Source organism: Dasypus novemcinctus, chromosome 7, assembly GCF_030445035.2.
Source record: "Dasypus novemcinctus isolate mDasNov1 chromosome 7, mDasNov1.1.hap2, whole genome shotgun sequence".
Lineage (NCBI taxonomy): Eukaryota > Metazoa > Chordata > Mammalia > Cingulata > Dasypodidae > Dasypus > Dasypus novemcinctus.
Window position 1 is genome coordinate 43,468,729 of NC_080679.1, and position 27,692 is coordinate 43,496,420.

Sequence of the window (27,692 nt, forward strand, 5' to 3'; positions counted from 1 at the left end):
TCTGGGGTTTAAGACAACTAGTCAATGATAATCACCAAATCTCCTAAATCAATTCAAAGAATTGAAGGAAAATATGTCTAAAGAGATAAAGGATATTAAGCTATTATGGGAATGAGAGACATGATGGGTGAGATAAAAAATGCATTAGAGGCACATAACAGCAGATTTGAATTGTTTGAAAACAGAAGTAATGATTTTGAGGACAGAGAATCAGAATAGGAAAAGACAGCAGAAATATAAAGAGAAAAGAATGGGAAAAATGGGACAAGGTCTCAGGGGATTGAAAGATGATGCAAAACACACAAACATATGTATTATTGGTATCCCAGAGGGATTAGAGAATGGGAAAAGGGAAAATAACATTTGAAGAAATAATGACTGAAAACTTCCTAACCTTACAAAAGACATAAATGTCAATATTCAAGAAGGACTACGCACCCCAAACAGAATAAATCTGAGCAGAACTACTCCGAGACATCTATTATTCAGAGTGACAAATATCAGAGATAAAGAGAGGATTCTGAAAGCAGCAAGAGAAAAGCAAAGCATCACATACAAGGGAACCTCAATAAGATTATGTGCTGACCTCTCATCAGAAACCATGAAGGTGAGAAGACAGTGGTATAATGTATTTAAGGTACTGAAAAAGAAAAACTGCCAGCCAAGAATTCTGCATCTGGCAAAACTGTCCTTCAAAAATGAAGGTGAGTTTCAAGATTCACAGGCAAACAGAAATTGAGAGAGTGTGTGATATAAGTGTTATAAGGGATGAAGAAGGTCATTATAGATTAATAAAAGGGGCAATTCATCAATAAGAAATAATTATAATAAATAGTTATTATAAAACCTTTAGCTAACCTGGGTGCCCCAAGATACATGAGGCACACACTGGCAAAAAACTGAACGCAGAAATAGATGTCTCTACAGTAATAGTTGGAGACTTCCATACACCACTCTCAGTATTGGATAGAACATCTGGATAGAGGATAAATAAAGAAATAGAGACCTTGGATAGTATGATAAATGAACTAGATCTAACAGGCATTTATAGAGCATTACATCCGAAAACAGCAGGATATAAATTCTTTTCAAGGGCTCATGGATCCTTCTCCAGGATAGACCATCTGTTGGGTTATAGGAGAGGTCTCAATAGATTTGAAAAGATTGAAATTATACAAAACACTTTCTCTCAACATCATTAAAATAAAGCTGGAAATCAATAACAGGCAGAAAAAGGGAAACATTCTTAAATATATGGAGATTAAACAACACAGTTAATCAGTGGGTCAAAGAAGAACTCGCAAGAGAATTAGTAAATACCTTGAGCCAAATGAAAATGAGAACACAACATATCAAAAAACCACGGGGTACCACAAAAGCAGTGCTCAGAGGGACATTTACAGCCTTCAAGGCTTATGATAAAAGAGAGTTAATATTGAAGATCTAACTGCACACTTGGAGGAACTAGAAAAAGAATAGCAAATTAATCACAAACCAAGCCAAGGGCAAGAAATAGTAAAGATCAGAACAGAAATAAATGAAACAAAAAACAATAGAGAAGATCATACAGCAAATGGACAAAGACAGCAAAAACAGCAGAACAGGGGAGGGGAGGGGAAGAAAAAAAACACATAAAAAAATCAATAGAGAGGGAAGTGGTTGTGACTCAAGCAACTGAGCTCCCGTTTACCATATGGAGGACTTGCGTTTGATCCAGGACCTCCCGGTAAAAAAAGAAAAAAGGCATCCCAGACCTAGGTGATGAGGTGCACGTCCCTGCCTGGCAAAGCGATGCACCATGAAGATGATAATGCAACCAGACAGAAAAAGGAAAAATAGAATCAACAAAACCAAAAGCTGGCTCTTTGAGAAGATCAATAAAATCAACAAACCCTTAGCTAGACTGCAAAGGAAAAAAGAGAGATGCAATTAAATAAAATCAGTTATGAGAGAAAGGCCATTACTACTGATCCTGCAGAAATAAGAGAGGTTATAAGAGGATACTATGAACAACTATATACCAAAATACTAGACAATTAGATGAAATGGACAAAACCCTAGAAACACACGAACAACCTACACTGACTGTAGAATAAACAGAAGACCTCAACAAACCAATCACAAGAGATTCAAATACTCATCAAAAACTTGCCAAAGAGGGGAGTGAGTGTACCACAAGTGGTTGAGTGCCTGTTTCCCATGTACGAGGTCCTGAGTTTGATCCCGAATACCTCCTAAAAAACAAACAAACAAAAAAATAAATTCTCATTAGGGAGCAGATGTAGCTCAGTGGTTGAGTATGTGCTTTCAGTGTATGAGGCCCTGGTTCTTGTTCAATCCCCAGTACCTCAAGAAACAACAACAAAAAACAAACAAACAAAAAAAAACAACCCAAAAACCAAACAAAAATCCTCCCAAAGATGAAAAGCCCAGGTACAAGATGGCTACACAGGTGAGTTCTATCAATCCCTCAAAGACCATCTAATACCAAATTTGCTCAAGTTCCTCAAAAAATTCGAACAAGAATGCTACCAAACTCATTCTATGAAGCAACATCACCCTCATACCAAACTAGATAATAATATTATGAAAAAAGAAAGTTACAGACCAATAACTCTGATGAATATAAATGCAAAAATCCTCAACAAAATACTTGCTAACCAAATCCAAAAGCATATTAAAAGAATTATACACCATGATCAAATGGGTTTTATTCTAGGTATGCAAGGATAATAAACTAGTCTAATAAACTAATTAGTTTAATAAACCACATTAATAAATTGAAGATGAAAAATCACATGATCCTCTCAATTGATGCAGAAAAGGCATTTGACAAAATACAGCATCTTTTATTGATAAAAACACACCAGAAGATAGGACTAGAAGTAAACTTTCTCAATATGGTGAAGTGCATATATAAAAAACCTAGAGCTAGCATTGTACTCAATGTTGAAAGACTGAAAACTTGCTTGCTGAGATCGGGAACAAGTGAAGGATGCCCACTGTCACCACTGTTATTCAATATTGTGTTAGAGATTCTAGCTAGAGCAATTAGGCTAGATAAAGAAATAAAAGCCACCCAAATAGGAAAGGACAAAGTAAAACTTTCACTATTTGCTGATATGATCCTACATATAGAAAATCCTGAAAAATCCACAATGAAGCTACTAGAACTAACAAATGAGTTTAGCAAAGTGGTGGGATACAAGATTAATACCCAAAAATCAATAGTCTTTCAACACACTACTGATGAGCAATCTGAGGAGGAAATCAAGAAAAAAATTCCATTTATAATAGCAATTAAAAGAAGCAAATATTTAGGAATAAACTTAACCAGGGATGTAAAAGACCTGCATTCAGAAAGCTACACAACATTGCTAAAGAAACTAAAGAAGATTTAAATAAATGGAAGGACATTCTGTGTTGATGGACTGGAAGACTAAATATTGTTAAGATGTCAGTTCTACCCAATTCTACAGATTCAATGCAATCCCAATAAAAATCCCAACAGTCTTTTTTTTGTGGAAATAGAAAAGCCAATTATCAAATTTATTTAGAAGAGTAAGGGGCCCTGAATAGCCAAAAATATCTTTAAAAAGCATGAAGTTGGAGGACTCGTACTTCCACACTTTAAAGCATATAATTTAGCTACAGTGGTAAAAACAGCATGTTACTGGCATAAAGACAGACGCACTGACCAATGGCACCAAATCTAACTCAGAAATAGACTCTCACATCTACTGTAAAGTGATTATAAGCCCTCCCAGCTGGGGAAGAACAGTCTAGTCAGCAAATGGTGCTGGGAGAATTGGATGCCATAACCAAAAGAAGGAAAGAGGACCCCATCTCACACTTTATACAAAAATTAACTCAAAATGGATCAAGGACCTAAATATAAAAGCAGCAACCATAAAACTCCTAGAAGAAAATGTAGGAAAACATTTCAAGATCTTGTAGGGGAGTGGATATAGTTCATTGGTTGAGCACCTGCTTCCCATGTACGAGGTCCTTGGTTCAAATCCCATAACTTCTTATAAAAATAAAATAAAATAAAATAAATAAAGATCTTTTGGTAGGCAGTAGTTTCTTAAACCTACATCCAAAGCATGAGCAACAAAAGAAAAAATAATTGGGACCTTCTCAAAATTAGACACTCTTTCACTTCAAAGGACTTTGTCAAAAGGGTGAAAAGGGGCTCTCTGCATAGAGGGGCCCACACCAAATCTTGGTGTATATTTCCACCTTTCTCTCCCATTTCTCAGCAAACTCTGTTCTTTCCCCCAATTCCCAAATAAATTTTTTTTACTGGCCTAACTAAAAAATAATAATAATAATAAAAGGGGTAAAATGGCAACCAACTCAATGGGAAAAATATTTGGAAATCACATACCCAATAAGGGTTTCATGTCCATGATATATAAAGAGATCACACTACTTAACAATAAAAAGACAACCTGATTTAAAAATGGGCAAGAGGCTTGAATAGACAATTGTCCAAAGAATGAATACAAATAGTGAAAAAACACATAAAAAAATGTTCAACATCATTAGTAATTAGGGAAATGAAAATCAAAGCTACAATGAGATATCATTTCACACCTATTAGAATGGCCACTATTAAAAAGTTGGAAACTACAAGTGTTAGGAGGTGGAGAGATAGGAACACTTATTCACTGTTGGTTGGAATATAGAAAGGTATGGCCACTGTGGAAGACTGTTTGGCAGGTCCTAAGGAAGTTGAATATAGATTTGCCACATGACCAGGCAATACCATTACTAGGTATATACTCAGAAGGACTCAGAGCAGTGACAAGAACAGACATCTGCACAATGAGTTCATAGTGGCATTATTCATGTTTGCCAAAAGTTGGAAACAACCCTGGTGTCCATCAACTGATAAATGGATTAAAAAAATTGTGATGTATACACACGATAGATTATGCAGCTATAAGAAGAAATAAAGTCATGAAGCGTATGACAACATGGATGAACCTAAAAGACATTATGTTGAGTGAAGCAAGCCCGACACAAAAGGACAAATCCTGTGTGATTGTACTGTTATGAACGAAATATCTTGTGTAAACTCATGGAGTTAATAATTAGAATATAGGTCACCAGAAAATAGGAGGAGGGTAGAGAAAAGAAAGGTGAGGGTTAATCTGTGCAGAATTGGTAAAAATGTTTGTAAATCTTTGGAAATGAATAGAAATGGTGAAAGCACATCATAGTGTTTGTAACTAGCAGAGCTATTATATAGGTATGACAGTGGTTGAAAGGGAAAGTCTAAGATCATTTATATTACTAGAAGGGAATCTAAAAATGTAACACGGGATTGTATAACATAGTGAATTCTCATGTGAAATACAAATATGGGCAATACGGCATTTACAAGACTGTTTTTAGAAAATATAAATACAAATAGAGAAATGTAAACAGAATAGCAGATTTGGTACAGCAGGGGAAGAATAGAGAGTTTGAGAGGTGATGAGGTTTCTGTATTTTCTTTTATTATTATTGGAATAATGAAAATGCTCCATTCATGATTGAAGTGATGAATGCACAACTATGTGATTATACCAAACACCATTGACTGTACACTTTGGACAGATTTATGCTTTATTAATATGTATCAAAAATTTATTTGTTAAAAAAAAAAAGAGTGGTATTGTGTACACAGAGGAAAGAATTGATGGCTGCCATCTCTGGAGATTGTTGTCCACACCACCAAAGTGCAAGTCTCATGAGAACAGGGACTCTTGCCTGTTTTGTACATTATCGTGTCTCACCAGTGCCGAGAATAGATGTGTGGCACACAATAGAAGTGCAATAAATATTTATTTAATCCATGAATTTAAGGGGCAGGTGAAAGAAAGAGCCTGCAAAAGTATAGGGAAGTTCTGAAATGTAAGGAGGAAAACCTGGATGGAGTTGTGTCCCAGAAAGTCAAGGAGGAAGGGGATTAATGAAACCACAGTTTAAAAATACACTTTGTAGCAGTTTGGCATTGTTTATGAATTCCAGAAATAGATTCTGAATTGTGTTTGTAAACTGTTCTGTTCCTCTGGGTATATTAGATTGTATTAAATCCAGAGGTTTCACTTTTACCTGATTAAATCATGATTAGGGCTTTGATCCTGCAATGTCAGTAGGATGTTGAGTAAACCACAGCAGGAAGGAGCACACAGAAGCAGATACACAGAAATAGAGAATGCTCCATAGACACAGCCCCAGGAAGAGAGACGAGCCTGACAGGCTACAGCTGACCTATGGAAAGATCAGAGAGCAGCAGAACCCAGAAGGAAATGAGCCCTGAGGAGAGTGACAAGCCTTAAGCCAGCCTACAGCTGCTATTAGAAGAACCTGGGACCAAGGAGCCTTAAGAGGAAGGAAGAAGTTTGAACCCTTGCAGACATCGCTTGCCATCTTGTGGCAACAGACTTTGGGTGAGAAAGTACCTCTTAAGGCAACTTGAGTTGGACTGTTTAGGGCCTGGTAGCAGTAAGCATCTACCCCAGATAAAAACCCTTTATAAAAGCCAACAGGGAAGCGGACTTGGTCCAATGGATAGGGCATCCGCCTACCACATGGGAGGTCCGCGGTTCAAACCCCGGGCCTCCTGACCCGTGTGGTGAGCTCGCCCATGCGCAGTGCTAATGCGCGCAAGGAGTGCCCTGCCATGCAGGGGTGTCCCCGCATAGGGGAGCCCCACGAACAAGGAGTGCACCCCGTAAGGAGACCTGCCCAGCGCGAAAGAAAGTGCAGCCTGCCCAAGAACGGTGCCGCACACATGGCGAGCTGACACAAGATGATGCAACAAACAGAAACAGATTCCTGGTGCTGCTGCTAAGGATAGAAGCAGTCACAGAAGAACACAGCGAATGGACACAGAGAGCAGACAACTGGGGCGGGGGGGGGGAGGGGAGAGAAATAAATAAAAAAATAAATCTTAAAAAAAAAAAAGGCCAACAGAGTTCTGGTATTTTGCATTAGCACCCCTTTGGCTGACTAATACGGTGTTAAAAATTCCAACAGTGTAAAGTGGCCTAGAGTGAAAAGTGAGTTTTCCTCCCATCCTGGTTTCTAATCCCCATTATCTGTGGCAGGCACTCTTTATCCTTTCCTAGCTAATATATGCACATAGAAGGATAAAAATATATGTCATTTCTATCTATCTCTATCAACCTATCTATCAATCTACCTATTTATCTCTTCCCTAAAAAGACACATACATGAAATACAATTGGTTGAATTCTACATTCATGATTCAGCATCTAGTGTGTTTGTTTTTTCCTTTTAACCTAACTTCTAAGTCATTCACATCTGTACATGTAGATGAGTCTCTTTCTTTTATATGGTTGCATAGAATGGTTCCACTCTATGATTGTATCATTTGATTCCAAAATTAGGAAACTATTGATTTCAGAAGACCTGAAAAAGCAGAGATTGCAGGTTGCAGTGAGGAAGACCAGGAGATCAGAAAGTAGACACAGTAAATTAGGTTGCAAAGGAAAGGAGGGCAGAGGGGGAAAAAAGGGATGGGGGGGGGAATGATCATTGAGCAGGCTCATATACTGAGAAGCAAGAATAAGAAGAGAGGTAATGGTTGAAAATACATAAAAGATAACGGAGCAAAGAAAATTGGAAGGGATCCAGAGTTCAGGTGCAACAGGACAGACAGACCACCTCTTCCAACAGAAAGAGGGAGAAGGAAAGGATGGTTGGGGCTGCAGGTAGGTTTGATAATATTGATGTGGTAGAAGTTAAGGAAATTCACCCCAGTAGTCTCAATTTTTCATAGAAAAGTAGGTGGTAAGCCATTGATTATACACTTTGGATAGATTGTATGGGTATGTGAATATATCTCAACAAACTGCTTAATAAATAAATAAATATGCAAGAATAGCCAGAAATAGCAGCTTTGTACGGCAGAGAAAGCACAGAGAGATTGAGGTGAAGAATTTTCTTGGGAAACGAACTTGGCCCAGTGGTTAGGGCGTCCGTCTACCGCATGGGAGGTCCGCGGTTCAAACCCCGGACCCCCTTAACCCGTGTGGAGCTGGCCCATGCGCAGAGCTGATGCGCGCAAGGAGTGCCCTGCCACAGTGCTGATGTGCGCAAGGAGTGCCCTGCCATGCAGGGGTGTCCCCCGCATAGGGGAGCCCCACGCGCAAGGAGTGCGCCCATAAAGACAGCCGCCCAGTGCGAAAGAAAGTGCAGCCTGCCCAGGAATGGCGCCGCCCACACTTCCCGGGCGGCGGACGACAACAGAAGCAGACAAAGAAACAAGATGCAGCAAATAGACACAGAGAACAGACAACGGGGGGGGGGGGGGGGGGAATAAAAATAAATAAATCTTTAAAAAAAAAGAATTTTCTTGTTTATCTTATTATTACTGAAATAATGAAAATCTCTAATAATGAAGCGATGAATGCACATCTATGTGATTATAGCAAATACCATTGACTACACATTAGATGAATTGTTGTTTGCTTTATTATGTATCAATAAACTTGATTTGTTTTTTAAAAAAGTGTAGGTGGCAACGTTTTCCATTTTATTCATTTTTAACTTGTGTGTATAAATATACAAATATATATTGATGAAAATACATATGTATTGGGAAGCGGCTGTGGCTCAATCAGTTGGGCTTCTGTCTACCATATGGGAGGCCCTGGGTTCTCGTCCCGTGGCCTCCTTGTGAAGGCAGACTTGCCAGCAAACCACAGAATGCCGCTGGCCCACAAGCATGGCGGAGAGCCAACTCAGCAAGGTGATGCAACAAAAAAGGGAAACAAGAAAAAACGCAGAAGAATGCACAACGAATGGACACATAGAGCTGACAGCAAGCAAGCTGCGGGGGGAATAAATAAATACAGACAGACACAGAATGCACAGCAAATGAACACAGAAAGCAGACAGCAAGCAAAAAAAAAAGCTGCAAGGGGGGTGCATAAAAAATACATATGCATTTAAAACAAAGGAGGTGGATGAATAGAGTAAAAGGTTAGGAGAGTATGAGGAGTGGGTTTAGCAAGGGCGGGGTCTAGGAGAAATCCTGAGTAGCAATGTGTAAAGGATTGTTTTAGGCTGGTTGTGTGGAAGCTGAAGTTGGACACCTTTGGTTTGCAGTGGTGCCAATTCTCAGGGTAATGTGATTTTTCTGCACTGCTGCAGAAGTTGACAAGGTTAGTTGAATTATTGTAGAATTACAGTTTTGCAGATGGGCGGAGGATCAAGGAGGCAATTGTGTTGAGAGTGTTGGTGAGCTTGAAAGCTATTTATCCACAGGATCCTCAGACCCTGACTACACATCTGTCACTGATGGTCTAAACACAGATTTGTAGCTCCAGCGATGCACACTGCCTAGCACCAGGATGCTCGGCACCCACTGTGTGCCACGAGTAGCGGCTCCAGAACATTTCATAGGAGGGGTCCGCGATGCAGGCTGTGTGGGGGTGGGACTGTGGCTGCAACAGTCTGCCGTGAAACTGGGCAAGCAAACTGACTTTATTAAGATTGTATATTGGGGAGCCCTGTGGATGTCAAAGGAAAGGCCAATTGATCTCCTCCTACCTTAGTCCAACCTTCGGAACAGCAAAGAAGTAAAAATACAGCGCAGACCTAGGGCCAAAAGGTGCCGCGTGGCTATGACGTCATTTGCGGGGGGGGGGGCGGGAAACGACCACTGTTAGGGCGCAGTCCGTAGAGGCAGTTGGAAGATATTTTAACCTTTCACCGAAAAGATTAGCGAATTTATCTTTCCAGCTCTTGCAGCTTGAGAGTAGCAACAAGATGACTGCAGGCCATTCGCCCCGTAACCACACCCAACACCATCTGTTTCCATGGAAGCGCCGGATAGCTGGGCCTAGGCGACGCCATGTTACGTCACCACTCCTGAGCATTCTAGTGTCGGTGGCTCGCCCTGGCCGACAGGAGGGGCAAGAACACCTTAACAACTTTGGCAGTAGACCGAACGCCTCTTTAGTAATTTTGACCCGTATTAGACCCCGTCGGCGGTCTCCGGGCTCAAACCCTTTTACTCCAGGGACACACCCCCGCCCCAGTCTTGACACTCACTGGCCTCTCTGCAGCCCGCCCCCGCCCGGAGGCCCCGCCCCCAATGAATCAGCTGATCTCTCCGACCTGCGGGGCTGCGCGGCCCGCGCCGGATGCAGAGCGTGGTGCTGCGGCTGGAACGTCAGGTGAGAGGGTGAGGGGTCTCGGGTCGGCCCTAGGCTTTCGAGAGGTACCCGTCGGGGCCTCCTGTCTGCGGGAGACTAAGGTCCTGGCGCGAGGCAGAGGCACAGGCCGAGGCTCCCGAGCGCGCTGCCGTGGCCAGTGAAGGCGGCGCTCGCGTCCTCCCAGCCCTGGCGTCCGATAATAGTCCGGGCGTCGGACGCAGACCTCTAGCTCTTTTCCTCAAGATTTCCTACTCGTCCCCGCCCCTGCCTCCCCAGACGGTGGCCCAGAGAGTTGTCTCTGCTGGTTAAAATGCCTCACGTCCCCATTTCCCACCTCCACCCACGCTGCCTTCCTCTCGTTCATTTCTAAGGATTTGTTGAATGCCCACCATAAGCGTCGAGCTGATAAATCGGGGTCCCTGGACTTGGTGAGTGTCCCACGCGGGTTTGCCTCAGGGTTGCAGATCGCGGTGGAGTGGACTGAGGGTTTTGGTGACTTGAAAAGGCTGTTGTGTTAAAAGAATGACTTTCATATAAGAATGTGGTTTAATCAAGTCCTTTCGAGTGTTCAGTGATTCATCATAGGGAAGAATAAGTTCTTTTGAGAAGAGCAGACGGGAAAATAACATAGGGTCAACCATGAGGTCTAGACTCTGGTGTTGGTCTTCTGAGTAATAGGGCTACTTTGGAGAAATGCATCGCTAGGCTGGTAAAAGTGTTGCACTACTACTAAGGGGTTTGATGATGAGGGAAGAGGAAAAAACATACTGGCTGAAGTGGAATGTCCAAGTACAGTATTTTCTTTTGGATTCAGGATGGAGAAGGAAATAATTGCTGTGCCCAAATGTATACTTTTTTTCCCTTTCTTTTTAAAGAAGCTTTAGATTCCGAAAGGTTATGTCAGAAATATAGGGGATTCCCATATACCCCATCTTCTTCCCTCCCCCGTTTTCCCATTAACATCTTTCATTAGTGTGCTATATTTGTTACAATTATGAACACATATTGAAGCATTGCTACTGATCGTGGTCTCTAGTTTACATTATGATTTACACCCTGCACTTCAGAATTTTATAGGTTTTGACAAAATGTGTAATGGCTTGAATCCATCATTGCAGTATCATACAGAATAATTAAGTTGTCTCCCAAATGCCCCATGTTACACCTTCCTTCTTCCTCTCCTCAGAACTTCTGGTGACCAGTGTCTTTATATCAATGTTACAAGTTTTTTCATTGTTAGAATAATAAGTCTACTTTAGTCCATAGTTGCATTCCCCCTTTAATGTTTGTTCATGTTTGTTCATTCCTCAATCTTGAGGATTTTGGGATTCTTAGATTTGTTGATCTATGTAAATGTTCTTAAAAACAGGTCCTTTAAGGAATAAAATTGTGTGATATGTGCTTACTCTGAGCACTTAAAACAAATTAATCAAACTTATTGGTGCTAGATTTTTTCCATTTATTATAAATATGTATGATTTTGAGTGACTACTTGATAATAACACGTGTTACCGAGGATATAGTTAAAATTTTGCTTTTGTAGTAAATTGCAATATTTTAACCTTAGTAATGTAAGTATAGTGGTTAAGATCCTAGCAGCTGGGCCTGGGCACACAAGGTCCGTTTACGTCTTTGACCTTGAACAAGTTACTCAAACACTGCCTCAGTTCTCTCATTTCTAAATTGAGGATTAAAGTCTTTCCTCATAATAGTTCCTTTACATATAATGATTCATTTATCACATTTATTACAGTGCCTGGCACTTGGTAAATTTCAATACATATTAGCGATTTTTGTAATTATTAATTTCTGCTTCTAATACATCACGGCCCAAACTGACTTTTCTTTTTCCTAGATGTGAGAAAGAAAATACTTTAACAGAAGAACTATATTTACTTTTTAAAATCAGGATAGTTTCTAGATAATTTTATTGTTATTTCATGTGGACATTAATGTGGGAAAGATGCTGATGAAATGTATACTTAGTTATATTTACTACTTAATTCCCAAACTGTGACTAGTATTGGCAGACTGAAGGTTCATAAGAGTGAGAAAAGTTCAATGCTGTTTCACAAAGTTAAAATTTGAGAAAATGAAGAAAATAAAGTACCAATCAGGTCATTTAGGAGAAAAATTTGAGTGACCTTACACAAACTACTTATTCTTTAATTTGACTTATGCAATATAAGCTGAAATCCCTTCTTCTCAAATTCCAGCTTTTAAAAATTTAGGTTTCTTTATTTTGTTAAAGAAACAAAGGGTATATTAAGAACTGAACTTGGATGAAATTTTAGCTTAAAAGAAATAAAGCAGTACAGCTGGGTCCATTATAAAGGTATTTCCAAAGAATGTGACTGATTGTAAAAACCTGTAATTCTGAATTCATGTGAGGCTGGGTTAAGGTGTGAGTTGAGAAAGGAAAAATGAAGGTTAAGAGTGATAATTTTTGAGATGGTGTAAAGAAGGCCGCTTTGATATAGTAGGAGGTTGAGCCCCTTTTTCAGTCATTCTGAGAAACGCTGTAAGGATTTTAGTGAGTTCTAAATGATACAGCTTCTCTTTTTTTGTTTTAAAGCTTTGTGGAGGTAAATCTACCACATGTTCCAATGGTATTGTGGATACAAATTTTGGGGGTAGTTTTTTTTTTTTTTTTTTTAGTTTCATATTTCCTTTATTTTTTTTTTTAAAGAAACTTTAGATTACATAAATGTTCCATCAAATATATAGGGGGTTCTCATATGTCCCACCCCCTCCCTTCCCATACTTTTATTAGTGTGGTACATTTGTTACAGTTGATGAACAAATAGTGAAGTATTACTCCTAACCATGCTCTATAGCAGGGGTTCTTAACCTTTTTTGCCAGTCAGGTAAAAACCACAGACCCCTTGCTAAATTCACACTATACTGTGTATTATTTAATAAATATATCACACGTGCACCAACACATCCCCACAAGAATAATGTTTTTTGAATTTTAATTCAAACTCATGGACCCTTTGTTAAGATCCCTGGTCTATAGTTTACATTATGGTTTATACTTTGCACCACACAATTTTATGGGTTTTGACAAAATGTGTAATGGCTTGTATCTGTTTTTGAAATGTCGTGCAGAACAATTCCGGTGTCCCCAAAATACCTCATTTTACACCTATTCTTCCCTCTTCTTTCCCTGAGAACCTCTGGTGATCACTGCCACTCAGTGTTACGAGTTTTTATATTACTAGAATTATGTTTTTTTAAAAAATTGTGGTAACATACATAAAACATGAAATTTGCCATTTAAACATTTTTAAGTGTACAATTCAGTAACATTGATTTTACTTACAGTATTGTACTGCCATCACGACCATCCATTATCTAAACTTTTTCATCACCCTAAATAGAACAGAAACTCTGTACCCATTAAGCAATAAATTCTCAATTTACCCTCCCCTCAGTTCCTGGTAACCTCTAGGAACTTTCTGTATCTATGGATTTGCTTATTCTAGATATTTCATGTAAGCAAAATCATATAGTATTTGTTCTTTTGTGTCTACCTTCTTTCACTTTACCATAATGTTTTCAGTGTTCATCCATGCTGTAGCATGTATCAGAACCTTGTTCTTTTTTATATCCAAATAATATTCCACTGTATGGATATATCATATTTTATCCATTCACCTGTCAGTGGACACTTGGGTTCCTTCCACCTTTGGTTGTTGTGGAAAATCTGCTATGAATATGAACATTGGCATATATGTATCTATTTGAGTCTCTGATTTCAGTTCCTCAGGGTATATACCTAGGAAAGGAATTGCTGGGTCGTATAGTAATTCTATTAATTTTCTGAGGAACTATCAAACTCTTTCCACAGAGGCTGTACCATATTACATTTCTTCTAGCAACACATGAGAGTTACTCTTTCTCCACATCTTCCCTAAGAATTGATATTTTCCATTTTAAAAGTAATATCCATCCTTCTGAGTGTAAAGTATCTGGTAGAGTTTCTTAGAACAATTGTTTCTTAAAACAATTTTTTAAAAAACCTTTCTTCATTGTTCACAAAAATATTCTGTCATCAGTAATAAAGCTATAGTGGTTTTTTTTAAAAGATTTATTTATTTATTTCTCTCCCCTCCCTCCATTGTCTGCTCTGTTTCCATTTGCTGTGTGCTCTTCTGTGTCTGCTTGTATGCTCATTAGTTGGCTCTGGGAACTGATCTTGGGACCTTCCGGAGTGGGAGAGAGGCGATCATTCTCTTGCGCCACCTCACCTGCCTGATTTGCTGTGTCTCTTATTATCTCTCCTCTGTGTCTCTTTTTGTTGCATCATCTTGCTGTGCCAACTCTCTCCGTAGGCCAGTACTCCTGCATGGGGCAGCAGTCTGTGCAGGCTGGCACTCTGTGTGGGCCACACTAGCCAACTTGCCTTCACCAGGAGGCCCTGGGCATCAAACCCTGGACCTCCTATATGGTAGATAGGAGCCCAATCGCTTGAGCTACATCTGCTTCCCAAAGCTGTAGATTTTGTAGTATAGTGGTTCTTAAGAAAATGCTCAGTAAACACAAAATAGCAACAAACTATGATTTGGTTCCCTTTAGTATTTATTTTTCTATCTCCATCTCCTATTCCTCTTGTGATGGATCCGTTTTTAAATTATGTCTTGATGTTTGCCTGCATGCAGCTGAATTAATTAAGCCAAGTGGATAGAATGAACATATTTAAATCAACAAAGTGAGTGCTTTTTTGGACTGATGTATAGTTCTTTTAAATGGAAGGAAGATGTACATTTTTCTCAATTCCTCTGAGAAAATGGCTGGGGCATTTCCATAGGGCTTCTGTTGACTGCCAGAGAAGAGGTTAGCCTTAGTCTCATTAATTCCATGAATCAATCAAAGTCATGTTTCCTTTAATTATCAGGTTATTTAATTTATTTTTCTGAGTCACCACAAAGCTCTTCAGTTCACATGAGCTTCCTGTTAGATTGGTGATGGTTAGACCCAACAATGGCATCTGGGTGTACTAACTTTCATTCCAGGCTACTTTTGTTTCACAACCTAAACTTTTATTAAGCTGAATTCTTAACTAAACTTGGTGCAGGAGCCCAAGCAACTATGTAACAAGGATAATTAAGCAGTTTTTTAAAAAAGTGGCAATAAAACAATAGTCCAACTGTACAGTAGTAGGGAAATGGATAAGCTATATGATTTATTCATGCAATGAAATACTGCACCCTGGTAAAAATGAATGAACTGGAGCCATACTTATCAACATAGATGCATCTCAACTACTTAATATTGAGTGAAAAAAAGCAAGTTGCCAAAGGATATGTACAGTATGATGAATTTATGTGTAATTTTAGAACAATAGAATAGTAATTGTTTATTAATATGTATGTATCTAATGAAAATACATCAAAATATATAACATACATGGGAATGAGACATTAACTTTAGAATAGTGACTAAATCTGGAGAAGGAGGGTTTGTGTGAGTCCACGTCAGCTCTAGGTATAAAGTTTTCCCCTTTTTTTCCTTCTATATTTAAGAAAGCTGACATTTGAAAATCTAAAAACTTGAAAAATGTTAATATTTATTAAAACTATGCGTTAGTTATATGAATTTGTTGGTTTAAAAATAATGATCTATATTCACAAAATAGTTTGTGAACCTAGCACTTTAAAATCTTTATTTATAATCAGGGCTCTCTTCCAACAAATAATGTACTTTAAAAAAATTTACTTTGTAACCTCAAAATAGTAGAGACTAAAAAAATGACTCTTCTTACCCTGCAATAGGAAAGGAATGTGCTAGTGCAGCTCCACTTGTGTAAAGCTTTTCTTAGGGTAGGAGGAAGACCATTTTTGCTATATTCTTTGCCTCTACTCCTGGGAAAATGTTTCCTGTAGGAAACTAAGAATGACCCTTTTTAAAAGGTTGTAGGGGAATTTAAATTCTAGAGACTCTTGAGAAGTGGTATACTGATCATGAACTCTCTTAGCAGAATAAATTGAATCATAATTCCCTGAAAGTGAATCAGACACAAAATTACCTCAGATTTCATATGGTCATTGACACTTAATTTAATTTTATTTATTTTATTTATTATTTTTAAAGATTTATTTTTTATTTATTTCTCTCCCCTTTACCCCTCCCCTGTTGTCTGCTCTCCATGTCCATTTGCTGAGTGTTTTTCTGTGTCCACCTGCATTTTTGTCAGCGGCACCAGGAATCTGTGTCTCTTTTTTGTTATATCATCTTGCTGCATCAGCTCTCTGTGTGTGCGGTGCCACTCCTGGGCAGGTTGCACTTTTTTCGCATGGGGCGACTCTCCTTGAAGGGTGCACTCCTTGCATGTGGGGCTCCCCTACTCAGGGGACACCCCTGTGTGGCACGGCACACAAGGCACTCCTTGTGTGCATCAGCACTATGAGTGGGCCAACTCACCACATGGGCCAGAAGTCCCTGGGTTTGAACCCTGGACCTCCTATGTGGTAGGCAGACACTCTTATCAGTTGAGCCAAATCCGCTTCACAACACTTAATTTTCAAAGTTTGGGTTTGTTACATTTTATTACAGGGTAGTAAATCAGAGTTTATGCTATGAATGCATGTATTTTTTTTCCACTTTATTTTGTACATTTAATAATTGAAAGTATAAATTAAAAACTAAAAAGAAAACACAGTTGAATAAAAGCATACATTACTCAATTAAATATACTGGATAACTATACACTTTTTTATTTTTTAATTTTTTTTAAAGATTTATTTTTTCATTTATTTAATTTCTCCCCCTCCCCCGGTTGTCTGCTCTCTGTGTCTGTTTGCTGCGTCTTGTTTCTTTGTCCGCTTCTGTTGTTGTCAGCTGCACCGGAAAGCACGGGAAGTGTGGGCGGTGCCATTCCTGGGCAGGCTGCACCCTCCCTCGCGCTGGGCGGCTCTCCCTACGGGTGCACTCCTTGCGCGTGGGGCTCCCCTATGCGGGGGACACCCTTGCGTGGCACGGCACTCCTTGCGCGCATCAGCACTGCGCATGGGCCAGCTCCACACGGGTCAAGGAGGCCCGGGGTTTGAACCGTGGACCTCCCATGCGGTAGACAGACGCCCTAACCACTGGGCCAAGTCCGCTTCCCTATACACTTTTTTAAATCATACATTATGTTACACATACATTATGTTACTATTTGGTTCATAGTAATGTAGTCATACAGTATTTGTCCCTTTGTATCTGGCTTGCTTCGGCTCATCATAATGTCCTCCAGGTTCATCCATGTTGTCATACGCTTTATGACTTCATTTCTTCTTGCAGCTAGGTAATAATTCCATTGTGGAACAGATCATAGTTTGCTTATCCATTCATATGTTGATGGGCACCTGAGTTGTTTCCAAGTTTTGGCAGCCATAAATAATGTTGCTATGAGCATTGGTGTGCAGATGTCTGTTTGTGTCACTGCTCTCAGTTCTTCTAGGTATTACCCAGTAGTAGTATTGTGGGTCATGTGGCAAGTCTATATTCAGCTTCTTTAGGAACTGCCAAAAAGTCCTCCACAGTGGCTGTACTATTCTGCATTCCCGCCAACAATGAATAACTGTTCCTATCTCTTCACATCCTCTTCAACACTGGTAGTTCTCTGTCTTTTTAATAGTGGTCATTCTGAGAGGTGTGAAATGATATCTCATTGTAGTTTTGATTTGCATTTCCCTAATCATTAGTGATGTTTAACATTTCTTCATGTGTTTTTTTTTTTTTACCATTTGTATTTCTTCTTTGGACAGATGTCTATTTGAAGAGACAAATGTCTATTCAAGTCTTTTGCCCATTTTTTAATTGGGTTGTTTGTCTTTTTATTGTTCAGTTGTAACATCTCTTTATATATCCTGGATGTTAAACCCTTATTGGATATATGATTTCCAAATATTTTATCCCATTGAGTTGGCTGCCTTTTCACCCTTTTGACAAAGTCCTATGAGGTGCAGAAGTGTTTTAATTTTGAGTAGGTCCCAATTATCTATTTTTTCTTTTGTTGCCCATGCTTTGGGTGTAAGAGCCAAGAAACCACCACTTTCTACAAGGTCTTGAAGATGTTTCCCTACATTTTCTTCTAGTAGTTTTATGGTCCTGGCTTTTACATTTACATCTTTGATCCATTTTGAGTTAATTCTTGAATGCAAAGTGAGATAGGGGTCCTCTTTCATTCTTTTGGTTATAGATAGCCAGTTGTCCCAGCATCATTTGTTAAAGAGACTGTTTTGTCCCGTTAACATTAATTTGGTAGATTTGTCAAAAAACAGTTGACTGTATAGGTGAAGGCTTATTTCTGGGTTCTCAATTCTGTTCCACTGATTGATATGTCTATATGCCAGTACCATGCTGTTTTGACCACTGTAGCTTTGTAATATGTTTCAAGGTCAGGCAGTGTAATTTCTCCTACTTCGCTGTTCTTTTTTAGAATGCTTTTGGCTATTTGGGTGCACTTTCCCTTCCAAATGAATTTGGTAATTGCATTTTCTAATTCTGTAGAGTAAGCTGCTGGGATTTGATTAGTATTGCATTGAATCTGTAAATCAGTTTGGTTTAAATTGACATTGTCAACGATATTTATTCTTCCAATCCATGAACTCGGAATGTCTTTCCATTTGTTTAGGTCTTTTAAAATTTCTTTTAGCATTGGTTTGTAGTTTCTGCATATAGGTCCTGTACTTCTTTGTTTAAATTAATTCCTAGGTATTTTAGTTTTTCTTGTTGCTATTGAAAATGTAATTTTCCCCTTCTCAGATTGTTCAGTACTAGTGTACAAAATCATTACTGATTTTTGCATATTGATCTTGTATCCTACCACTTTATCTCATTAGCTCAAGTATAACTTTGTTGTATTAGACATTTCAGAATTTTCTAACTATAGCATCATGCCATCCAAAAATAGTGAGTGTTTTATTTCCTCTTTTCCTATTTGGATGCCTTTAATTTTTTTTTTTTTTGTCTAATGCCCTAGCTAGAACTTCTGGTACACTATTGAATAACAGTGGTGATAGTGGGCATCCTTCTCTTATTCCTGATCTTAAAGGGAAAGCTTTCAACCTTTCCCCCTTGAGTATGATGTTAGCTCTGGGTTTTTCGTATATGCTTTTTATCATATTGAGGAATTTTCCTTCTATTCCTATCTTTTGAAGTGTCTTTATCAAAAAATGATGCTGGATTTTGTTGAATGCCTTGCATCGATTGAGATTATCATGTGTTTTTTTCCCTTCAATTTGTTAATGTGGTGTATTACATTGATTGATTTTCTTATGTTGAACCAGCCTTGCATACCAGGAATAAATCCCACTTGATCGTGATGTATAAATCTTTTTTTTTGTTTTTTGTTTTTTTTTTTTTAAGATTTATTTATTTATTTAATTTCCCCCCCTCCCCTGGTTGTCTGTTCTTGGTGTCTATTCGCTGCGTCTCGTTTCTTTGTCCGCCTCTGTTGTCGTCAGCGGCACAGGAAGTGTGGGCGGCGCCATTCCTGGGCAGGCTGCTCTTTCTTTTCACGCTGGGCGGCTCTCCTCACGGGCGCACTCCTTGCGCGTGGGGCTCCCCCATGCGGGGGACACCCTTGCGTGGCACGGCACTCCTTGCGCGCATCAGCACTGCGCATGGCCAGCTCCACACGGGTCAAGGAGGCCCGGGGTTTGAACCGCGGACCTCCCATATGGTAGACGGACGCCCTAACCACTGGGCCAAAGTCCGTTTCCCGATGTATAAATCTTTTGATATGCAGTTGGATTCAACTTGCAAGTATTTTGTTGAGAATTTTTGCATTTATGTTCATTAGAGAGATTGGTCGGTAATTTTCTTCTCTTGTATCTTTATCTGGCTTTGGTATTAGGGTGATGTTGACTTCATAAAATGTGTTGGGTAATTTACCCTTTTCAATTTTTTAGAAGAATTTAAGCAGGATTGGTGTTAATTCTTTTTGAAATGCTTGGTAGAATTCAGCTGTGCAGCTATCCGGTCCTGGATTTTTCTTTGCTGGGAGATTTTTGATGATGGTTTCAATCTCCTTAAATGTGATTGGTTTGTTAAGTTCTTGTATTTCTTGTAGTGTGAGTTTAGGTTGTGTATTTCTAGGATTTTGTCCATTTCATCTAGGTTGTCTAGTTCGTTCTTATAATCTTACGATTCTTTTTATTTCTGTGGGGTCAGTTGTAACTTCCCCCCTTTCATTTCTGATTGTATTTATTTGCATCTTCTCTCTCTTTTTCTTTGTTAATCTAGCTAGGGGTTTGCCAATTTTGTTGATATTGTCAAAGAACCAGCTTTTGGTTTGTTGATTTTCTCTATTTTTTGTTTGTTTGTTCTCAGTTTCATTTATTTCTGCTCTAATCTTTATTATTTGTTTCCTTCTGCTTGCTTTGGCATTGGTTTGCTGTTCTTTTTCTAGTTTCTCTAGTTGTTCAGTTAAATCTTTGAGTTTAGCTCTTCTTTTTTAATATAGGCATTTAGGGCTATAAATCTCAAGACTGCCTTCACTGTATCCCATAAGTTTTGATACATTGTATTCTTGTTTTCATTTGTCTCAATATATTTACTGATTTCGCTTGCAATTTCTTCTTTGATCCACTGATTATTTAGGAGTGTGTTATTCAGCCTCCACATGTTTGCAAATTTACTTTTTTCTTGTCTACTGTTGATTTCCAGTTTCGTTGCATTATGATCTGAGGAGGTGCTTTGGATAATTTCAGTGTTTTTATATTTATTGAGAGCTGCATTGTGCCCTAACATGTGGTCTATCCTGGAGAAGGACCCATGGGCACTTGAGAAGAATGTATAACCTGGTCGGTTTGGATGCAGTGTTCTCTATATGTCTGTTAGTTCTAACTCATTTATCATATTGTTCAAGTTCTCTGTTTCCTTTGGTGATCTTCTGTCTAGTTGTTCTATCTAATGATGTGAGTAGGGTTCTGAAGTCTCCAACAATTGTTGTAAAGATGTCTGTTTTTCCTTTCAGTTTTGCCAGAGTTGGTCTCATGTATTTTGGCGCACCCTGGTTAGATGCATAGATATTTATGACTGTTACAGCTTCCTGGTGGATTGTCCTATATAATGGCCTTCTGTATCTCATAACTTTTTTGCATTTAAAGTCTATTTGTCTGATATTAGTTTAGCTACCCCTGCTCTTTTCTGGTTACTATTCACGTGGAGTATGTTTTTCCAAACTTTCAGTTTCAGCCAGTTGGTATCTCTGGGTCTAAGGTGTGTTTCTTGTAAGCAACCTATGGATGGCTTAGCTTTTTTTTTAATCCATTCTGTCAGCCTGTATTTTTTGATTGGGGAGTTTAATCCATTCACATTCAATGATATTACTGTAAATGCTCTATTTACTTCCTCCATTTTATTCTTTGGTTTTCGTATGTCATATTTTATTTTTGTTTTCTTTTTACTCTTTTGGTTATCCTTTTTCTGCTATTCTTTCTTCTATGCTCTCCTCCAAGCCTGTCCTTATTGTCTTTTTCTTTCAAGTATTAAGGCTTCCTTTAATATTTCTTGCAAAGGTGGATTCTTTTTTGCAGACTCTCTTAGTTTCTGTTTATTTGTAAATATTTTATACTTACCTTCATATTTGAAGGATAGTTTGCTGGATAAAGAATTCTCAGCTGGCAGTTTTTCTCTTTCAGTATCTTAATTGTATCATACCACTGTCTTCTTGCCTCCTTGGTTTCTGTGGAGAAATCTGTGCTAAGTTTTAGTGGATGTCTGTTGTACGATATGGTTTGCTTCTCCCTTGCTCTGAGAATTTTCTCTTTATCTTTAACATTTGACATTTTGAGTAGTATGTGTCTTGGAGTAGATCTATTCAGATTTATTCTGATTGGGGTACAGTGTGATTTTGGACATGTAAGTTCATTTCTTTTGTGAGAGTTGGGAAATTTTCAGTTATGATTTCCTCATAAATATTCTTTCTGCCCCTTCCCTTCTCTTCTCCTGGAATTCCCATGACACATGTTGTTGCATTTTGTGTTGTCATTCATCTCTTTTGAGTCCTTGTTCAATTTTTTCCATTTTCTCTTTTCAATTTTAGCTGTTCTTGTCTTTGGTATCACTTATTCTTTCTTCTGTCATTTTGAGTCTGCTGTTGTATGCCTCAAATGTGTTTTTGTTCTCACCTGTTGTATCTTTCATTCCCATTAGCTCTGTTACTTTTCTGTTCAGGATTTCAAATTCTTCCTTACACTTGCTCAGTGTCTTCTTAATGTCATTTATCTCTTTGACCATATTGGCTTTCAGCTCATTAATTTGATTTTGGAAATTCGTGTGCATCTCGCTGATTAGTTCTCTCAAATTCTGCATCTCTTCTTGGGCTTTGATATATTCCCTTCTTGGGCTATGTCTCTATTTTCTTAGTATGGCTCGTAGTTTTTTTTATGATATCTAGGCATCTTATTAGGATGTAGTTTACTCAGATGCTCAATTTCTTTCTCTTTTGTAGGGATTTAGTGACAGGAGGCTATTTATTACCACTACTCTTTGATTCTTGGCTCAATCTGGACTGTTGGAATTGTCCTGCTGGTTACTCAGAACTGGGCACTGGACCCTGTAATTGGTTGTAGACTCACTTCCTAGGGCCTTGGGGAGGGAGACTGTAGAGGCCAGAAAAAGTCTATTCTACTTATTTTTAATTTTCTTGTGTGCACTTCCTTGGTCTGCTCTCAGTTCAGTGCCTGGTTGGAATGTATTTGTTGCAACACTGACTGGACCAATGTGGGAGAGCTTTGTGCCTGGAGGCTAAGAGCCTTGTAATTCAGACTTTCTCTGAGACAATCCTCTAGCCTCCTCTGGCAGTCCCCTCCCTTTTCCCAGCTAGGAAATATTCCCACTCCCCTCTGAGTCCTCAACAGTCAGTCCCTGTTATAGAGTAGGAGATTGGAAGGGTTGTGTATCTTTAGCCCCTTGCCAGTTCCAAGGCAAACAATGGCACAGTCCCTCCTGGCCTGGAAGGACTCCTGGGACACAGGCGATGATATTTGTGTGTCAGAAGCTGAGTCAGTCTTATGCTGTGTCCCTCTCTCTCCCCTTTCCTGGGGTAGTAGATCCCTGGAGCCCCCTTTGTAGCTGCAGGCCCAGAGGCTGGAGAGTTCTAAAGTGTCTTTAGTGTGGGGGAGGGTGCCAGCAGCAGCAGCCACTGGTTTCAACTCACAGTTCTGTCATGGCAATTTCCTTCCTTTGTCCCCTCTCCTCTGGGCAGTGTCCAGCCTTTCCCTGGTGTCCTAAACCCTAGAAGATCTTTTTCTAGACAATTTCAACCTGCCCTCTAGCTATTTTTCTGGAGGAGAAGAGAGTCCCATGTCTTTCTAGTCTGCCATTTTCCTGGAAGTAATGCATGTATTTTAACTTATTAATTAAATGATTCCTCTGGATTTAGGTTTAAGGGGCTAGTCAGGTCCCATAGTGGTATCAGTTGATGCCTCTTGTACAGCAAATTAAGACTGAGAGGGCTGGAGTTTGAAGTGGTCCCAAACTTACATAGTGATTGGTTTGTCAAGGCTTCAGTGCAGGCTGAGTTTTCAGTTTTCTGTAATGTTTGCTGAAGGCGTCAGTGAAAGAGTATCCAGGAAATAGCAGGTGTTGGTGTACAGATATTTGAGTCAGAGGCTGCCTTAATCAGTGTGTAAACATACTGACAGAACCTCTACCAGCAAATATTTATTAGGTATTTACTCTGTGTAAAGTAGCATACTGTCTCAGATGGTTTTTTATGTATGCCCAATTTTTCTGTCCTAATGTGTAGTCATTTTTTTTTTTAAGATGTATTTTATTTATTCCCTCCCTCATTGTTTTGTGCTAGCTTTCTGCACTTTGTGTCCTTTCTGTGTCTGCTTGTCTTATCGTTAGGAGGCATGGGGAACTGAACTGGGACCTCCCATGTGGGAGAGTGGTGCTTAATTGCTAGAGCCACCTCAGCTCCCTGCTTTGTTGTTGTCTCATTGTTTTTCCTTTTTGTGTCTACTTGTTGCATCATCTTGTTGCATCAGCTCGCCATACTTGCCCATCGTGCCAGCTCACTGTCTTGTGTGTCTTCTCCAGGAGGCACCAGGAACTGAACCTGGTGCCTCCCATATGGTAGGCAGGAGCTCAATTGCTTGAGCCACATCTGCTTCCCATGTCCAGTCATTCTAATCACTAATTATCATCACTCGTATAATTACAAAAATTACATTATATTATTATTTTACTATTGGAAATCGAGTCACCTATTTTAAACCAGTAAGACAGGAGAACAGGACCAGGAGGGCCCAGCTTTACTAGTAAAAGTTGGCTTTCTTATGCCTTGTGGGTGCCATCAACTCTTTTGAAAACCATTTTACTAGTATGTTCTATCTTTATGACTAGAATGTAAATTCCTTAAGGGCAGGAACTTATTTTCTTCTAAGACCTGGTCTGTCTACAAATGTATATCGAAAACCTGTTCTGTATCAGAACTGTGCTAAGCCACTAGGATATAATAGAGTAAGATATTTTCAGACCTGCTGCCATGGAACTTAGAGACTAGCATAGTACCTGGAACATATAGAGGGAAAAAAAACCTGGTTTTTAGTTGAAATTTAAGAATTTGAAAGTTAGTACACTTTTTTTCAAGGCTAGTTTCGATTTAATGTAATCAATTACCAAAAAGCATAGCAACAAATATTTATAAATGTAAATAATAACTCAAATATTATAGAAATTAATTAAACATAATTCAGAATTTTTTATTACAGCTTTAACTATTGGACTTAATAATCTCCAAGAAGGAAATAAAGTATTGGGTTAGGTATTTAATTTCCATTTAAGCCATAATTCTTTCTGGATAATCAAATTGCTATTTGAGATTTTTTCACATCTTATTGGAATGAATTACAGCGGATAACAGTTTGCCAACTCATAGTTTTATGAGGCAGAAAAACTCAAAATCTTGTTTAACAGTAGTCATGCTAAATCATTATTCATCCAGATAGATTATTTAATTAATGAGTATGAATGAGAAAGGGTTAAAGAAAAGTGAAGTACCCAAAAATATATCTTTTCTTCAGTGCTCCTCAGTTAAAAGTAAGTGCTTATTTTGTATGAAAAAAATTACAGAATTCTAATCACAGGGACAATTTGCCAGTTGCACTAATTTTTAAAAAAATGTATTTTATTTATTTCTCTCCCCCTCCCTGTGTTCCCCCCGTTGTCTGCTCTCTATGTCCATTTGCTGTGTCGTCTTCTGTGTCTGCTTGTATTCTCATTAGGTGGCTCAGGGAACTGATCCTGAGACCTTCTGGAGTGGGAGAGACAATCATTCTCTTGTGCCACTTCAGCTCCCTGTTCTGTGCTATGTCTTCTTATTTTCTCTCCCCTGTGTCTCTTTTTGCATCATCTTGCTGTGCCAGCTCTTTGCATCGGCCAGCACTCCTGCATGGGGCAGCTTTCCCATGCTGGGTGGCATTCCCACGCAGGGCGGAACTACTGTGCAGGGCAGCATTCCCACGCGGGGTGGCACTCCTGCATGGGGTGGCATTCCTGTGTGAGCCAGCACTCTGTGCGGGCCAGCTCACCATGTGTGCCAGCTTGCCCTCACCAGAAGGCCCTGGGCATCGAACTCTGACACTCCTATGTGGTAGACGGGAACCCAATTGGTTGAGCCACATCCATTTCCCAAGTTGTACTAATTATTGTTCATATACTATAATGTTATTTTACATTTATCTGGTCTACTCCAGCTCTTTTTTTTTTTTTTTTTTGTTACTATTTGCATGGAATAACTTTTACCAGTCTTTCACTTTTACCCTGGTCCTTATGTCTGAGATGGGTCTCTTGTAGACAACATACAGACAGCTCATAAATTTTTTTATCCATCCTGTCATTCTATGTCTTTTGATTCGTGAGCTTAGTCCATTAACATTCAGTATTATTACGGTAAAAGCATTACTTACTTCATCCATTTTGTACTTCAGCTCTTTATTTTCATATCATTCTATTGTCTATCTTCTTACCTTTAGTTTACCCTTCCTAATAATCTTCATTACTGCACTCCTCTCCAAATCTCTCACCCTTGTTTTTTCCTTTCAGGCTGCAGCATTTTCTTTAGTATCTCTTGTAAATTTGGTCTTTTGGTAGCGTATTCTATCAGTTTTTGTTCGTCTGTGAAGACTTTGAACTCACCCTCATTTTTGAAGGACAGCTTTGCCAGATAAAGAATTCTTGGCTGGCAGTTTTTCTCTTTTAGTACCTTTAATACATACTGCTTTCTTTTCTCCTCCATGGTTTCTGGAACTCCCATGGCATGTATGTTGTTGCATTTCATGTTATCATTCAACTCTCTGAGCCCTTGCTCAATTTTTTCCATTCTTTTCTCTCTTCAGTTTCAGCTGTTCTGTCTTCTGTATCACTTATTCTTCTTTAATTTTGTGTCTACTGTTGTATGCCTCTAATTGTTTTTCATCTCACCTATTGCGTTTTTCATTCCCATGAGCTCTGTTACTTTTCTATTCAGGATTTCAAATTTTCTTTGTGCTCGCTCAGTGTCTTTCAGTGTCGTCTTTTTTTTTTTTAAGATTTATTTTTTATTTATTTCTTTCCACTTCCCCCAAGTTGTCTGCTTTCTGTGTCCATTGTTGTGTGTTCTTCTATGTCCGCTTGTATTCTTGTCAGTGGCACCAGGAATCTGTGTCTTTTTGTTGCGTCATCTCTCCATGTGTGTGGCCCCACTCCTGGGCAGGTTGCACCTTTTCTTTTTTTGTGTGGGGCAGCTCTCCTTACGGGGCACACTTCTCGCGTATGGGGCTCCCCTACCCAGGGGACACCCCTGTATGATATGGCACTCCTTGTGCGCATCAGCACTGTGCATGGGCCAGCTTCACCATACAGGTCAGGAGGCCCTGGGTTTGAACCTTGGACTTCCCGTGTGGTATGCAGATGCTCTATCCATTGAGCCAAATCTCCTTCCCTCAGTGTCTTCTTGATGTCATTTAACTCTTTAACTGTATTGTCTTTCATTAATTTGATTTTGGAAATTTGTGCGCATCTCACTGATTAGTTTTCTGAAATCATACATCTCTTCTGGGCGTTTGATATATTCTTTTCTTCAGTGATGTCTTCTATTTTCTTAGTATGGCTCTTAGTTTTTTAATGATATCTAGGCATCTGATTAAGATGTAGTTTACTTAGGTGCTCAATTTCTTTCTCTTTTGTAGGGATTTAGTGGCAGGAGGCTGTTTATTACCACTACTCTTTGATTCTTGGCTCGACCTGGACTGTTAGGATTGTTCCTGCTAGTTGCTCAGAACTGGGCACTGGGCCCTGTAATTGGTTGTAGACTCATTTCCTAGGGCCTTGGGGAAGGAGGCTATAGAGGCCAGAAAAAGCCTCTCCTACTTATTTTTAATTTTCTTGTGTGCACTTCCTTGGTCTGCCAGCAGATGGTGCCCTTTGGCAGCTTTCAGTTCAGTGCCTGGTTGGAGTGTATTTGTTGCAACACAGACTGGACCAATGAGCTTCGTGCCTCTAGGCACAAACTCAAACTTTCTTTGA

General features: G+C 39.2%; 1 protein-coding gene across 11 annotated transcripts in view; it reads left to right on the forward strand.

Annotated features, from left to right (window-relative positions):
• The first annotated feature begins 9,890 nt into the window (after nucleotides 1-9,890).
• ALS2 (alsin Rho guanine nucleotide exchange factor ALS2) overlaps nucleotides 9,891-27,692 on the forward strand; it is an 88,530-nt gene continuing 70,728 nt past the window's right edge. For 4 of the 11 annotated variants that reach the window (XM_004458880.5, XM_004458882.5, XM_004458884.5 and 1 more), the window contains exon 1: nucleotides 9,891-10,202. The gene's annotated coding sequence lies outside the window, so the exon portion shown is untranslated. Of the gene's footprint in view, nucleotides 10,203-10,552; nucleotides 10,610-27,692 lie in introns of all 11 variants that reach the window. The other 7 variants (XM_071216188.1, XM_071216183.1, XM_071216184.1 and 4 more) reach the window with 7 other exon arrangements.